This window comes from Aquarana catesbeiana, linkage group LG07 (assembly GCF_042186555.1).
Source record: "Aquarana catesbeiana isolate 2022-GZ linkage group LG07, ASM4218655v1, whole genome shotgun sequence".
NCBI classification, from domain to species: Eukaryota; Metazoa; Chordata; class Amphibia; order Anura; family Ranidae; genus Aquarana; species Aquarana catesbeiana.
Window position 1 is genome coordinate 89,408 of NC_133330.1, and position 12,624 is coordinate 102,031.

General features: G+C 56.0%; 1 protein-coding gene across 1 annotated transcript in view; it reads left to right on the forward strand.

Moving 5' to 3' along the window:
• Positions 1-4,124: 4,124 nt before the first annotated feature.
• LOC141102604 (protein SSUH2 homolog) overlaps positions 4,125-12,624 on the forward strand; it is a 29,677-nt gene continuing 21,177 nt past the window's right edge. Inside the window, 1 exon segment of the mRNA XM_073591506.1 lies at positions 4,125-4,138. The gene's annotated coding sequence lies outside the window, so the exon portion shown is untranslated.

Genomic DNA, 12,624 nt, shown 5'->3' on the forward strand with positions numbered 1-12,624 from the left:
TAAGATCCTCCAGACCCTTTATTAGCTTTGTTGCCCTTCTTTGTACTCGCTCCATTTCCAGTACATCCTTCCTGAGGACTGGTGCCCAGAACTGGACAGCATACTCCAGGTGCGGCCGGACCAGAGTCTTGTAGAGCGGGAGAATTATCGTTTTATCTCTGGAGTTGATCCCCCTTTTAATGCCAATATTCTGTTTGCTTTATTAGCAGCAGCTTGGCATTGCATGTCATTGCTGAGCCTATCATCTACTAGGACCCCCAGGTCCTTTTCCATCCTAGATCCCCCCAGAGGTTCTCCCCCCAGTCTATAGATTGCATTCAGATTTTTACCACCCAAATACATTATTTTACATTTTTCTACATTGAACCTCATTTGCCATGTAGTCGCCCACCCCATTAATTTGTTCAGGTCTTTTTGCAAGATTTCCACATCCTGCGGAGAAGTTATTGCCCTGCTTAGCTTAGTATCGTCTGCAAATACAGAGATTGAACTGTTTATCCCATCCTCCAGGTCGTTTATGAACAAATTAAATAGGATTGGTCCCAGCACAGAACCCTGGGGGACCCCACTACCCACCCCTGACCATTCTGAGTACTCCCCATTTATCACCACCCTCTGAACTCGCCCTTGTAGCCAGTTTTCAATCCAGGTACTCACCCTATGGTCCATGCCAACGCACCTTATTTTGTACAGTAAACGTTTATGGGGAACTGTGTCAAATGCTTTTGCAAAATCCAGATACACCACGTCTACGGGCCTTCCTTTATCTAGATGGCAACTCACCTCCTCATAGAAGGTTAATAGATTGGTTTGGCAAGAACGATTCTTCATGAATCCATGCTGATTACTGCTAATGATATCGTTCTTATTACTAAAATCTTGTATATAGTCCCTTATCATCCCCTCCAAGAGTTTACATACTATTGATGTTAGGCTAACTGGTCTGTAATTCCCAGGGATGTTTTTTGGGCCCTTTTTAAATATTGGTGCTACATTGGCTTTTCTCCAATCAGCTGGTACCATTCCAGTCAATAGACTGTCAGTAAAAATTAGGAACAACGGTCTGGCAATCACCTGACTGAGTTCCCTAAGTACCCTCGGATGCAAGCCATCTGGTCCCGGTGATTTATTAATGTTAAGTTTCTCAAGTCTAATTTTAATTCCGTCCTCTGTTAACCATGTAGGTGCTTCCTGTGTTGTGTCCTGAGGATAAACACTGCAGTTTTGGTTACTGAAGCCCCCCGATTCACTCGTGAAGACTGAGGAGAAGAATAAATTCAATACCTTTGCCATCTCCCCATCCTTTGTAACCAGATGTCCTTCCTCATTCTTTATGGGGCCAATATGGTCTGTCCTCCCTTTTTTACTGTTTACATACTTAAAGAATTTCTTGGGATTTTTTTTGCTCTCCTCCGCTATGTGTCTTTCATGTTCTATCTTAGCCATCCTAATTGCACCCTTACATTTCTTATTGCATTCTTTATAAATTCTGAATGCTGTGGATGATCCCTCAACCTTGTATTTTTTGAAGGCCTTCTCCTTTGCTTTTATATGCATTTTTACATTGGAGTTAAGCCATCCAGGATTTTTGATCTTTTTAAATTTATTACCCAATGGGATACATTGGCTAATGCCCTTATTTAATATGCTCTTAAAGCAAACCCATCTCTCCTCCGTATTCTTTGTTCCTAATATTTTATCCCAATTTATGCCTTTTAGCCAGGTTTGTAGTTTAGGGAAGTTGGCTCTTTTGAAATTCAGTGTCTTTGTGTTCCCTTCATGTTTCTTATTTGTGTGATTTATACTGAAACTAATTGACCTGTGATCGCTGTTACCTAAATTGCCCCGTATATTGTACATGTTTGGGTGTGGGGGGCGTATTGTACATGGGTGGGTGTATTGTACATGGGTGGGTGTGGGGAGAGTATTGTACATGGGTGGGTGGGGGGGGATCTACATGGGTAGGTGTGGGGAGCGTATTGTACATGGGTGGGTGTGGGGGATGTATTGTACATGGGTGGGTGTGGGGGATGTATTGTACATGGGTGGGTGTGGGGGGTGTATTGTACATGGGTGGGTGTGGGGATGTATTGTACATGGGTGGGTGTGGGGGGTGTATTGTACATGGGTGGGTGTGGGGGATGTATTGTACATGGGTGGGTGTGGGGGATGTATTGTACATGGGTGGGTGTGGGGGGTGTATTGTACATGGGTGGGTGTGGGGGATGTATTGTACATGGGTGGGTGTGGGGGGTGTATTGTACATGGGTGGGTGTGGGGAGCGTATTGTACATGGGTGGGTGTGGGGGATGTATTGTACATGGGTGGGTGTGGGGGATGTATTGTACATGGGTGGGTGTGGGGGATGTATTGTACATGGGTGGGTGTGGGGGGTGTATTGTACATGGGTGGGTGTGGGGGATGTATTGTACATGGGTGGGTGTGGGGGGTGTATTGTACATGGGTGGGTGTGGGGGGTGTATTGTACATGGGTGGGTGTGGGGGATGTATTGTACATGGGTGGGTGTGGGGGGTGTATTGTACATGGGTGGGTGTGGGGGATGTATTGTACATGGGTGGGTGTGGGGGTGTATTGTACATGGGTGGGTGTGGGGGATGTATTGTACATGGGTGGGTGTGGGGGGGTGTATTGTACATGGGTGGGTGTGGGGAGCGTATTGTACATGGGTGGGTGTGGGGGATGTATTGTACATGGGTGGGTGTGGGGGTGTATTGTACACGGGTGGGTGTGGGGGGTGTATTGTACATGGGTGGGTGTGGGGGATGTATTGTACATGGGTGGGTGTGGGGGGTGTATTGTACATGGGTGGGTGTGGGGGGTGTATTGTACATGGGTGGGTGTGGGGGGCCTATTGTACATGGGTGGGTGTGGGGGGTGTATTGTACACGGGTGGGTGTGGGGGATGTATTGTACATGGGTGGGTGTGGGGGGGCGTATTGTACATGGGTGGGTGTGGGGGGCGTATTGTACATGGGTGGGTGTGGGGGGCGTATTGTACATGGGTGGGTGTGGGGGGCGTATTGTACACGGGTGGGTGTGGGGGGCGTATTGTACATGGGTGGGTGTGGGGGTGTATTGTACACGGGTGGGTGTGGGGGGCGTATTGTACATGGGTGGGTGTGGGGGGTGTATTGTACATGGGTGGGTGTGGGGGGTGTATTGTACATGGGTGGGTGTGGGGATGTATTGTACACGGGTGGGTGTGGGGGGGCGTATTGTACATGGGTGGGTGTGGGGGGTGTATTGTACATGGGTGGGTGTGGGGGGGTGTATTGTACATGGGTGGGTGTGGGGGGTGTATTGTACATGGGTGGGTGTGGGGGGCGTATTGTACATGGGTGGGTGTGGGGGGTGTATTGTACATGGGTGGGTGTGGGGGGGCGTATTGTACATGGGTGGGTGTGGGGGGCGTATTGTACATGGGTGGGTGTGGGGGGTGTATTGTACATGGGTGGGTGTGGGGGGTGTATTGTACATGGGTGGGTGTGGGGGATGTATTGTACATGGGTAGGTGTGGGGGGTGTATTGTACATGGGTGGGTGTGGGGGGCGTATTGTACATGGGTGGGTGTGGGGGGTGTATTGTACATGGGTGGGTGTGGGGGGTGTATTGTACATGGGTGGGTGTGGGGGGCGTATTGTACATGGGTGGGTGTGGGGGGCGTATTGTACATGGGTGGGTGTGGGGGGTGTATTGTACATGGGTGGGTGTGGGGGGTGTATTGTACATGGGTGGGTGTGGGGGATGTATTGTACATGGGTGGGTGTGGGGGGCGTATTGTACATGGGTGGGTGTGGGGGGTGTATTGTACATGGGTGGGTGTGGGGGATGTATTGTGTGCAACAGGAAAAGCTTTGCTCTATATTTTATACATTTTTTTATTTGTGTATTTTTTTTATTTGTGTATCTTTTTTATTTGTGTTGATACATTGTGTAGATTTGTGTGGGAAGTGTACGGAATGCGGATCTCCTCCCCCCAGACTGAAGACTCCACACCCGGCCTGAAGTCACACCCATCCCCCACCCCCTTCCTATTAGAGGAGTGCAGAGCCCCCACCCATCCCCCTCCTATAGAAGATTGTAGGGATCTCAGCAGAGGACATCCGCACACAGGAGGTATGTAGGAACATTTCTCCTCCACTTTTAATACATTGTTACTAATATTTGATCTATTTGGGTGCTGCTCCAGATTTGGACCTGTGGATTTCTTTTTTCTATACTTTCCAGGGACAGATCAGAGATGGTGACCCCCATGTATCTGGCTCAGGGGCCCCATAATGTGTATATTGGGGTCCCAGTAGGGAGTGTTGTGGGGGAGGGGTGTGCACAGAGCTGGAGATCTATGATGGGGGTCCGGTCGCTCTGTCCCCCCATTTGCACCATAGAAGTGATTTTTGTGCGTCTTTTAGTTGAGGAGTTTTTTTGTGTTTTGTAAACCCTTTTCCTGGAAAATAATATGTGCCGGTTATGCGGAGTAGAGGAAGTCTTGTTTATTGGACCTGAAGCTGTTCTAAGGACCCCCCCCCCCCCCGGGGTCCATCCTTTTTTCCTTTTGGGGGAGGGGAGTTTGGGTGTCTTCATTTGCTCTTTATAAATGACCCCCCCCCCCCCCCCCCTCTCTGTAGGGTGGCTGTAGGAAATGGAACTATAGCCTCTCTACAAAGGCCATCCACATAGATGAACTGATATCAGGGAAATGACATCGATTGGCTGAAGTCGGTCACCATCACCTTTCATGGGACGGCAACCAATTGGAATTTTATTCTCTTGATTCCCATTGGTGCTCCTCCGGGGGGCTCTGGGCTGTGCTGGAACCCCTGTAATCTTCCCCTTTAATGATGAAGTCAGTGATGAGGTCATAAATTGGTTGCAGCTTTGCATAGAAACCAATCGGCTTCTAACTTCAGTCCCTGGAGGCTGATTGGATTATATGTAAAGCTGCACCGAGCTACAGACCTGGGGGGGGGGGAGGCAGGACCGAGCTACAGACCGGGGGGGGGGAAGGCAGGACCGAGCTACAGACTGGGGGGGGGGGGGAAGGCAGGACCGAGCTACAGACTGGGGGGGGGGGGAAGGCAGGACCGAGCTACAGACTGGGGGGGGGGGAAGGCAGGACCGAGCTACAGACCTGGGGGGGGGGGAGGCAGGACCGAGCTACAGACCTGGGGGGGGGGGGAGGCAGGACCGAGCTACAGACCTGGGGGGGGGGGGGAGGCAGGACCGAGCTACAGACCTGGGGGGGGGGGGGGAGGCAGGACCGAGCTACAGACCTGGGGGGGGGGAGGCAGGACCGAGCTACAGACCTGGGGGGGGGGGGAGGCAGGACCGAGCTACAGACCTGGGGGGTGGAAGGCAGGACCGAGCTACAGACCTGGGGGGGGGGGGAAGGCAGGACCGAGCTACAGACCTGGGGGGGGGGGGGAAGGCAGGACCGAGCTACAGACCTGGGGGGGGGGAAGGCAGGACCGAGCTACAGACCTGGGGGGGGGAGGCAGGACCGAGCTACAGACCGGGGGGGGGAGGCAGGACCGAGCTACAGACCGGGGGGGGGGGAAGGCAGGACCGAGCTACAGACCTGGGGGGGGGGGGGGAAGGCAGGACTGAGCTACAGACCTGGGGGGGGGAGGCAGGACCGAGCTACAGACCTGGGGGGGGGGGGAAGGCAGGACCGAGCTACAGACCTGGGGGGGGGGGGAAGGCAGGACCGAGCTACAGACCTGGGGGGGGGGGGAAGGCAGGACCGAGCTACAGACCTGGGGGGGGGGGGGAAGGCAGGACCGAGCTACAGACCTGGGGGGGGGGGGGGGGGGGGGGGAGGCAGGACTGAGCTACAGACCTGGGGGGGGAGGCAGGACCGAGCTACAGACCTGGGGGGGGGGAAGGCAGGACCGAGCTACAGACCTGGGGGGGGGGGGGGAAGGCAGGACTGAGCTACAGACCTGGGGGGGGGAGGCAGGACCGAGCTACAGACCTGGGGGGGGGGGGAAGGCAGGACCGAGCTACAGACCTGGGGGGGGGGGGGGGGGAAGGCAGGACCGAGCTACAGACCTGGGGGGGGGGGGGGGAGGCAGGACCGAGCTACAGACCTGGGGGGGGGGGAAGGCAGGACCGAGCTACAGACCTGGGGGGGGGGGAAGGCAGGACCGAGCTACAGACCTGGGGGGGGGGGGGAAGGCAGGACCGAGCTACAGACCTGGGGGGGGGAAGGCAGGACCGAGCTACAGACCTGGGGGGGGGAAGGCAGGACCGAGCTACAGACCTGGGGGGGGGAAGGCAGGACCGAGCTACAGACTGGGGGGGGGGGGGGGGGAGAGGCAGGACCGAGCTACAGACTGGGGGGGGGAGGCAGGACCGAGCTACAGACTGGGGGGGGGGGGGCAGGGCCGAGCTTACAGACCTGGGGGGGGGGAAGGCCTGAGGTACAGACTGGGGGGGAAGGCAGGACTGAGGTACAGACTGGGGGGGGGGGAAGGCAGGACCGAGCTACAGACCTGGGGGGGGGGGGGGGAGGCAGGACCGAGCTACAGACCTGGGGGGGGGGAAGGCAGGACCGAGCTACAGACCTGGGGGGGGGGGGGGGGGGGGGGAAGGCAGGACCGAGCTACAGACCTGGGGGGGGGGGGGAAGGCAGGACCGAGCTACAGACCTGGGGGGGGGGGGGGAAGGCAGGACCGAGCTACAGACCTGGGGGGGGGAAGGCAGGGACCGAGCTACAGACCTGGGGGGGGGAAGGCAGGACCGAGCTACAGACTGGGGGGGGGGGGGGGGAGAGGCAGGACCGAGCTACAGACTGGGGGGGGGGAGGCAGGACCGAGCTACAGACTGGGGGGGGGGGAGGCAGGACCGAGCTACAGACTGGGGGGGGGGGGGGGGAGAGGCAGGACCGAGCTACAGACTGGGGGGGGAAGGCAGGACCGAGGTACAGACTGGGGGGGGGGGGGGGCAGGGCCGAGCTACAGACCTGGGGGGGGGGAGGCCTGAGGTACAGACTGGGGGGGAAGGCAGGACTGAGGTACAGACTGGGGGGGGGGGGAAGGCAGGACCGAGCTACAGACTGGGGGGGGGGAAGGCAGGACCGAGCTACAGACCTGGGGGGGGGGGGAGGCAGGACCGAGCTACAGACCTGGGGGGGGGGGGAGGCAGGACCGAGCTACAGACCTGGGGGGGGGGGGGGGAGGCAGGACCGAGCTACAGACCTGGGGGGGGGGGGGGCAGGACCGAGCTACAGACCTGGGGGGGGGAGGCAGGACCGAGCTACAGACCTGGGGGGGGAGGCAGGACCGAGCTACAGACCTGGGGGGTGGAAGGCAGGACCGAGCTACAGACCTGGGGGGGGGGGGGAAGGCAGGACCGAGCTACAGACCTGGGGGGGGGGAAGGCAGGACTGAGCTACAGACCTGGGGGGGGGGAGGCAGGACCGAGCTACAGACCGGGGGGGGGGGAAGGCAGGACCGAGCTACAGACCTGGGGGGGGGGGAAGGCAGGACTGAGCTACAGACCTGGGGGGGGGAGGCAGGACCGAGCTACAGACCTGGGGGGGGGGGGGGGAAGGCAGGACCGAGCTACAGACCTGGGGGGGGGGGGGGGAAGGCAGGACCGAGCTACAGACCTGGGGGGGGGGGGGGAAGGCAGGACCGAGCTACAGACCTGGGGGGGGGGAAGGCAGGACTGAGCTACAGACCTGGGGGGGGAGGCAGGACCGAGCTACAGACCTGGGGGGGGGGGGGGGGGAAGGCAGGACCGAGCTACAGACGGGGGGGGGGGGGGGGAGGCAGGACTGAGCTACAGACCTGGGGGGGGGAGGCAGGACCGAGCTACAGACCTGGGGGGGGGAAGGCAAGGCAGGACCGAGCTACAGACCTGGGGGGGGGGGGAAGGCAGGACCGAGCTACAGACCTGGGGGGGGGGGGGAAGGCAGGACCGAGCTACAGACCTGGGGGGGGGGGGGAGGCAGGACCGAGCTACAGACCTGGGGGGGGGGAAGGCAGGACCGAGCTACAGACCTGGGGGGGGGGGGGTCGGGGGGGGGGGGGAAGGCAGGACCGAGCTACAGACCTGGGGGGGGGGGGGGAAGGCAGGACCGAGCTACAGACCTGGGGGGGGGGGGAAGGCAGGACCGAGCTACAGACCTGGGGGGGGGAAGGCAGGACCGAGCTACAGACCTGGGGGGGGGAAGGCAGGACCGAGCTACAGACTGGGGGGGGGGGGGAGAGGCAGGACCGAGCTACAGACTGGGGGGGGGGAGGCAGGACCGAGCTACAGACCTGGGGGGGGGGGGGGGGAGGCAGGACCGAGCTACAGACTGGGGGGGGGGGGGGGGGGGAGAGGCAGGACCGAGGTACAGACTGGGGGGGGAAGGCAGGACCGAGGTACAGACTGGGGGGGCAGGGCCGAGCTACAGACCTGGGGGGGGGGAAGGCCTGAGGTACAGACTGGGGGGGAAGGCAGGACTGAGGTACAGACTGGGGGGGGGGCCAGGGCCAAGCTGGAACAGGAGAGGCTCCCGCAGAGCAGTGTTCTGCCCGGTCATGAGTGGGGAGTATTATTGTTATTATTGTTATTATTGTTATTCACGATTTATATACAGTATAATGTCGGCAGAGGGCTCTCCGAAGCCGTTCCTCCCCTTCCTACATCGGATAACCGCCTGGACCCCGGACAGGACTCGGCTGCTCAGCTGACTTTTCTAAACTTGGCACACTTCCCGTGATATTACAAAACGTGTGAAAGTCGGGTGAATCAGGAAACGGAGGGGGAAGTTCCAGGGTTAGGAAATGCTCAGCGAGGGGCCATTTGTCACAGGCGATCGATAACGTTCAATGCAGATAATTATCAATTTACAAACAAAAACCCCATAAATGATCTTGTGGTCCCAACATTCGCTATTTACCGAATGTATAAAATGAGAGACGACGCGTTTGCATCGTTATTCCTTCCGCCAAATGTGACCCTTCAGTTCAGGAAAAGTCGTCAGGGAGCCGCCAGCATCCTAACAACCAGAGACTCCTCCCTCCCGGGAATTGCCGGGAGATAAATACGGCATGAGTTATATTACCGCCAAGATTCACGCCGGAACTCTTCTGCCTCATACACCCTGGGAGGGTCTCATTCAACTCGGCAGGCTGAACAAAAAAAAGGAGCTTGGGGGAGGGGATCCTTTACTAACACATCCGATGTTAGTACATTGATCTCCCCGCTGAGCTATTGTGTTCTGACACCCCTCCCCCTGCCAGAATCCTCTGTCAACAGCTCAGCTATTGGCTGTTGGTTTTCCAGCATGCCGGCTTCTGTCGGAGCGGCTGATTTACACAAAGGTCGAATGTGATTGAACTGGCTGATATTCGGCTCCTGTGTACCCGGCTTTAGTGTGCTGCCCCTTGGGGGTGGTTGGTGGAATCTTCCACAACTTGGATGAAGGGAAATGAAGTGAATTTATCACAATGACACTTTTGTAATTAAACACCCCTGGAAGAGGACAGGGTATGCTATGGAAGGAGCTGGGCCAGCACAGGCAATAATTCAACGCCTCTAGAAAAGGATTGGGGTACAACCTGCAGTGGGAGGAGAGGAATTATTTGCACATCCAGAGGCACATGGCAAGAGAATAAAAATCCTTTATGGAAAGGAAAACCCGGCAAGGGATCATTTAAAATATTGGATTTTTACCTGCAATTTAGGTTGGCGAGAGGGAATATTTAAACGATGAATGTGTGGGGGCAGATTGGGGGGGTTACAATAGAAAGAACTTGTATTTAAGTATAACAACTGCTACAAGCCGTGCGGAAGGCAGCGGAGCAGATCGAACTGACAGCATCTATCTTGAGGGGCGGAATGTGTCCTGGCCGGTCTGAGCACAAACTCCCTTCCACTAATACTGTCCCGGACAGAAAGGAGATCTGTCACACTAAATGTATGCCAAACTCAGGAGCCAGGGTCTTAAATAGACTCTGCCTGACCCAAGATGGCTGCCTGAGTCACATGGGCTGTCAGTAGCCAATGGCCCAGGAAACCATAGAAGATCCGTGTTCCTCTTGACTTCCTCTGCTCTGCGGTTGAGCGCCACCTGCAGTGGAGAAAGTAGATTGCATCTGCCAACACATGAAGCATTGGGGAGATTCTTTGCCAAGAATGCTAATGTAAAATTGTATGTCGTGTTCTGTGAACTCCGCCCTAATGGGGTGTTCATTTAGAGTAGCGCAGTCCTGTAAGGGGTGATGTATACAGTGTGTACAGTGGGGGTGAAAGTATTCAGACCCCCTTAAATTTTTCACTCTTTTTGTTATATTGCAGCCATTTGCTAAAATCATTTAAGTTCATTTTTTTCCTCATTATTGTACACACAGCACCCCATATTGTACACACAGCACCCCATATTGTACACACAGCCCCCCATATTGTACACACAGCACCCCATATTGTACACACAGCACCCCATATTGTACACACAGCCCCCCCATATTGTACACACAGCCCCCATATTGTACACACAGCCCCCCATATTGTACACACAGCCCCCCATATTGTACACACAGCCCCCCATATTGTACACACAGCCCCCCATATTGTACACACAGCCCCCCATATTGTACACACAGCCCCCCATATTGTACACACAGCCCCCCATATTGTACACACACGGCGCCCCCATATTGTACACACACGGCGCCCCCATATTGTACACACACGGCGCCCCCATATTGTACACACACGGCGCCCCCATATTGTACACACACGGCGCCCCATATTGTACACACACGGCGCCCCCATATTGTACACACACGGCGCCCCCCATATTGTACACACACGGCGCCCCCATATTGTACACACACGGCGCCCCCATATTGTACACACACGGCGCCCCCATATTGTACACACACGGCGCCCCCATATTGTACACACACGGCGCCCCCATATTGTACACACACGGCCCCCCATATTGTACACACGGCCCCCCATATTGTACACACGGCCCCCCATATTGTACACACGGCCCCCCATATTGTACACACAGCCCCCCATATTGTACACACAGCCCCTCATATTGTACACACAGCCCCCCATATTGTACACACAGCCCCCCATATTGTACACACGGCCCCCCATATTGTACACACGGCACCTCATATTATACACACAGCCCCCATATTGTACACACAGCCCCCCATATTGTACACACAGCCCCCCATATTGTACACACAGCCCCCCATATTGTACACACAGCCCCCCATATTGTACACACAGCCCCCCATATTGTACACACAGCCCCCCATATTGTACACACGGCCCCCCATATTATACACACAGCCCCCATATTGTACACACAGCCCCCCATATTGTACACACAGCCCCCCATATTGTACACACAGCCCCCCATATTGTACACACAGCCCCCCCATATTGTACACACAGCCCCCCATATTGTACACACAGCACTCCATATTGTACACACAGCACCCCATATTGTACACACAGCACCCCATATTGTACACACAGCACCTCATATTGTACACACAGCACCCCATATTGTACACACAGCCCCCCATATTGTACACACAGCACCCCATATTGTACACACAGCACCCCATATTGTACACACAGCACCCCATATTGTACACACATCACCCCATATTGTACACACAGCCCCCCATATTGTACACACAACACTCCATATTGTACACACAGCACCTCATATTGTACACACAGGGCGCCCCCATATTGTACACACGGCGCCCCCATATTGACAGAAAAACACAGAATTGTTGACATTTTTGCAGATTTATATAAAAGAAAACCTGAAATATCACATGCTCCTAAGTATTCAGACCCTTTGCTCAGTATTTAGTAGAAGCCCCTTTGATGAGTCTTTTTGGGAAAGATACAACAAGTTTTTCACACCTGGATTTGGGGATCCTCTGCCATTCCGCCTTGTAGATCCTCTCCAGTTCTGTCAGGGGGGATGGTAAACATTGGTGGACGGCCATTTTTAGGTCTCTCCAGAGATGCTCAATTGGGTTTAAGTCAGGGCTCTGGGTGGGTGTGGGGGGCCTATTGTACATGGGTGGGTGTGGGGGGCCTATTGTACATGGGTGGGTGTGGGGGATGTATTGTACATGGGTGGGTGTGGGGGACGTATTGTACATGGGTGGGTGTGGGGGACGTATTGTACATGGGTGGGTGTGGGGGGCCTATTGTACATGGGTGGGTGTGGGGGGATGTATTGTACATGGGTGGGTGTGGGGGACGTATTGTACATGGGTGGGTGTGGGGACGTATTGTACATGTGTGGGGGGTGTATTGTATTGTACATGGGTGGGTGTATTGTACATGGGTGGGTGTGGGGGGCGTATTGTACACGGGTGGGTGTGGGGGGCGTATTGTACACGGGTGGGTGTGGGGGATGTATTGTACACGGGTGGGTGTGGGGGATGTATTGTACACGGGTGGGTGTGGGGGGTGTATTGTACACGGGTGGGTGTGGGGGACGTATTGTACATGGGTGGGTGTGGGGGGGCGTATTGTACATGGGTGGGTGTGGGGGGCGTATTGTACATGGGTGGGTGTGGGGGGCGTATTGTACATGGGTGGGTGTGGGGGGCGTATTG